Genomic DNA, 5000 nt, shown 5'->3' with positions numbered 1-5000 from the left:
CAACGGCCTGGCCACAAAGGCCATAACCGGCCAGAGAGGCCATTACCTATAAAAGGTTCGGCCATTACCTACAAGCTTGGGGACATAATGAATTTACATGTATAGAATGATAAATAAGATCATATGCATCAGGCCATATAAGTGAGCATAGATATTCCCATCTAAAGAATGAATACGGGTCATTAAAACCAGACATACCATCTTAAGAGATTTTGAAATAAACCACCACATACATATATGTGCCATCTAAGATGGAACCTCAGAAGAGGATTGGGAATATATGTTGGATAGGAGTATTACTTTCTCCACGAATTCAAAGAGACCTTGAGCCAAAACATGGGTGATTGAATAAAGGCCAGGTACGGATTGCATGACCAAAAGCATCCGACTATCCAAACATTAAAGGAGAAAGATTATAAGCTGGATAAAGAAAGAGTAAAGGAATGATAAGAATGGTTTTAACCATCATTGTCTTGGCAAGATCCTCGGACTAGAGAATATGATATAAGACGTCCAAAGAAAGATAATATAAAGATAGCCAATTGAGAAGCTAATCGAGATGCCAGACACTGACCCGAAAAGAATGATTAAGTCATAACCAGCTTAGCACCATATGAACGTCCTAGAAGAGACATAATCAAGTTGCTATAGAGTCTATACAAGATAGACCAAGTGTTCCATAAGATTAAGGAAACTCGGATAGAAAGAAAAGGTGCATAGAATGAAAGATCCGAAGTTATAAGAGAAACCATACAGACATTGAGAAAAGGCTGCGCAGCTACACATCCAAGGTACCAAACCATGTAGTCTTGGGACGCCAAGCTACTAGGTAACAAGGGTCCTGGATAATGAAATCTCAAAGTGATCAGATCATGTCTGGAACATAATGGAACCTCATGAAAGTGTCGACACACACACATGAACATCTATATAAAGATGCATAAGAGAATAGCACTTGAACATAAAGAGATAAGCGAGGATCAGAGAACCCACGAATGAGTACTCATCATACAATCATAGAATCATAAAGATTATAAAGAATAGAAAGAAAAACGTGGAGGTTCAAGTATCTAAAGAGAGATGAGCGTATTGGCCATGTACATATACAGAAACGCCATCCGATAAACCAGTGAAATAGATGGATCTTGTGAGATAAAGAAACCGTGAGAGAAGACACATAATCACGTGACCTAGAGTGTCCATGTCTTCATATTAACAGCATTAGATATAGCTTGTTACACAAGGTACTCACAGAGATCAAAGGAACAGATTATAAGGAGATGAACTCCTATGTGGTGATTGCTGCTACAGATTTTCGATATTAAACCAAGTCTGGTCATAAAGAAAGAAGAATAGATACACTGATGTAGTAAGCAGCATATGGATCACTGGATAAGATAATATAAGATAAGAGAACAGCTTTGTTCCTAAGCTGATTCATGGACTGAAAAGCAGCTGCATATAGTAAAAGAAATTGATCACACATGATCATTGATCTTGGAGTTGTATAAAAGACAATCCAATAAACAGTCCATATACATAAGAGGTTTTATAAGAAATTCCTTGTGCTTATACTAAACCTAAAAGAGGTTAGTAAATATAGAATGAAATCCATGTAGGTGACTGGCTAAAACGTCCAGCACACCAGCTGAGAGCGTCGGCTCTCTGGCCAAAAGCGTCCAGCCCTTAGGCTATAAGCGTCCGGCTCTGTCCATCCAAGGGCGTCCGGCCCCTTCTACCAAAGGACATCCGGCTCATATCCTTTGATCACGGCTAGTATAAAAGATCAACCAACAGGTTGTAATCCGACATCAGATCCCTTAAGGATCCGGCATAGCATAATAGTTTACTGCTGCTGTATAACCTTTGTCGAAAGGTTAAGAGGAGATATTTTGATCTACCCTTCCTGGTCGGATACCAAAAGTGTTATAAGCCCGTGAAGTCAAGATCCATGACCTAATAATGTATATTAAGCATGTGATATGATCCACAGCAACTAAGGTCATGAGACGCCATCATAAGTCATTACCTAAGGCAAGAAAGATCGATGTCCATACATGAGAGTGTTCGGCCGCAGAGCCATGATAAGAGATTGTAAACCTCAAAGCAATAATCATTGAACACTCATAAGGTTAATAAGTGGACAAGTATGGACGTGGCCTATGAACTAGACATGGATCGACCAGATTGAAACATGGTCGAATGATAACTGTCCAAACAAAGTAAAGAGTTTGATGTTCGACGATCACATCTAGACTATGGACAGATGCAAACACGTTTTGTAAAGACCTAATAGTGATCCCTGAGGACAATGTGATTGACATTGCTTAGCACACATGCTTAACCGGGACACTACATGTCAAAAGACATGAGAGACGACCATAAAAGGTCGAAGTGGTCTTGATTACGGTTCAGTAATGAAACTGACCGATTACTCCCATTCTATACTTACAGGATAGATCACGCATTAGATGCGTAGTATGTAGAACCTACACCGAGGTTCACATCAGGGGGAGTAGTGCGTGTTGTACTCTTTTTCCTTCATCATGGTTTTGTCCCACTGGGTTTTCCTGATAAGGTTTTAATGAGGCAACATTAGAGCGTACTACAAATCCTGTATGGTTATGGCATCCAAGGGGGAGTGTTATAAAACATGTGTGGATTGCCATTAACCAAGACAAGAAGAGAAGGCCCATCAGGCCACGACCAGGCCCAGCCATGGCCACGTACAAGAGAGAGAGAGTCGGTCACATCCTAACCGACTTAAGGAGAGAGAGAACCGACAGCAAGGAGGAGAGAGAGTCGGCCAAAGCATTGGCCAACTTAGGATATAGATAGTTTCCTTTCCATGTATTAGTAGATTTCCTATTTCATGTAGGATTAGGATAAGTACTCTTTCCATTTATCTCTATCTTGTAATCCTTATATAAGGAACCCCCTTTGTTCATTAATAATACACAGAAAGAATTACACACGAAATATTCAGTCTCAAACCCTTCTTTTACAACATAACTGATTTAATGAGCCATTCGCAGTTTCACAGTCTGAATTCGTTCATACTTACACATGCATGGCTTAATCTTTGAGACAAGCATATGACTACTGGCAGGATCAACCAGGTAGCATTCATAAATCAGGACAAGACCACGTCATATTCCCGCAAACACATGGAAAGTGGGAACAGACGCAGACTTGACCGTCATCTTTTGTCCGGAGACAAACGTGCTTAGCGGGACAGAATTTCTTCGGGTCACCGCCATAATATTTCCGCAACCGAGATCTCAGCAAACAGCTTATTCACCTTTGCGAACAATGCATAAACTATGCAAAGACGCAAGGATCACAAGTGCCGGCTTATGTGTTCACGACTTCCCCACCGAAGGAGATGCCGCAAACAACATTTTAAGCAAAGCTTAACAATTCCTTCCAGATAGGTACGCAACACAGGCCCCGGATCAGTTCAACAAGCATAAAACTATGCTAGTGAAGAAACTGAGGAGGATAGTTGGTCTGTAGTTGGGTGCGCGAGCACAGAGCCTACAAACACTAGCTATCCAATCACCACTCATACGCCGAATGTTCATTGCCCCGCTAACATCAATCTTTCCAACCACTCTTGAGATGTAATCAAAAAAGCAACTGGAAGACGGATGAAACCAGGCCAAGACCATGCAAGCGCGAAAATTTGAAGTTAGGGGCAAAACGGTCCACCGGAAAATTCGCCGGAAAAGTTCCCGGAAAATTCACCGGGGACAATCCGGCCATCGACCTCAACCCAGCCCTCGATAGTGTTGGACCGAACAGTCCAACACTATGTACCCGAACCGTTCGGGTACTGGGGGGTAGGAGGCTCAAGAGAGTGCCTACCCCTTATATATACAAAACGCTTTTTTTCAGTCTGTCACCAGTAGACATTGGTTGTGTTCCGGGGAGTATTTTTAATGTAAAAAAAAAAATACTTCGAATTTGAATCTGATTTTTTGCATGCTTCATAAGGATGGTTAAAGCTATTTTCTGGTAAATTTTCATAAATTTCTTTTGCTTCTAACCATGTCTTTTGCATGCTACAAAGGTCGGAGTTTCGTGGTCTAAACGGATGTCTACAGCAACTTTTGATCAACACTTGACATCCTAAACTCTTTGTTGACATATTTTTGATGTTTCCTTTCAGAAAACTTTCTTCAAAAATATTAATTTTTGCATTTTTGGCTTCTCGGGTGATTTTGGCTGTCCGTGGGTGATTTTGGCCCACGTGGGCTGTCTGTTCAGTACACACGGACGTCCGTGTGTGTCCGTCAGCACACACAGGACGTCCGTGGCCGTCCGTCAGCACACACAGGACGTCCGGCTGTCCATCAGTACACATATCAGCACGCTCCGTGGACTGTTCGGGTGATTTTGGCCCACGTGGGCTGTCTGTTCAGTACACACAGGACGTCCGTCAGCACACGCAGGACGTCCGTGGCTGTCCGTGTGTGTCCGTGTGTCCGTCAGTGCACACAGGACGTCCGTCAGCACACGCAGGACGTCCGTCAGCACACGCAGGACGTCCGTGGCTGTCCGTGTGTCTCCGTGTGTCCGTCAGTGCACACAGGACGTCCGTCAGCACACACAGGACGTCCGTCAGCACACGCAGGACGTCCGTCAGCACACGCAGGACGTCCGTGGCTGTCCGTGTGTGTCCGTGTGTCCGTCAGTGCACACAGGACGTCCGTCAGCACACACAGGACGTCCGTCAGCACACGCAGGACGTCCGTGGCTGTCCGTGTGTGTCCGTGTGTCCGTCAGCACACGCAGGACGTCCGTCAGCACACGCAGGACGTCCGTCAGCACACGCAGGACGTCCGTGCCTATCCGTTAGCACACACAGACTGTCCGTGGACTGATCCGTGTACTGAACTCATATCAGCATGCTGACCACACATATCAGCATGCTGGCCCTTCCCGTGGACTGTCCGTGTACTGATTTTGGACAACTGATGCACCATGTCAGTACACAT

Source organism: Brassica napus, unplaced genomic scaffold (assembly GCF_020379485.1).
Source record: "Brassica napus cultivar Da-Ae unplaced genomic scaffold, Da-Ae ScsIHWf_691;HRSCAF=1005, whole genome shotgun sequence".
Taxonomy (NCBI): Eukaryota; Viridiplantae; Streptophyta; class Magnoliopsida; order Brassicales; family Brassicaceae; genus Brassica; species Brassica napus.
Note: the sequence above shows the minus strand (reverse complement) of the source record.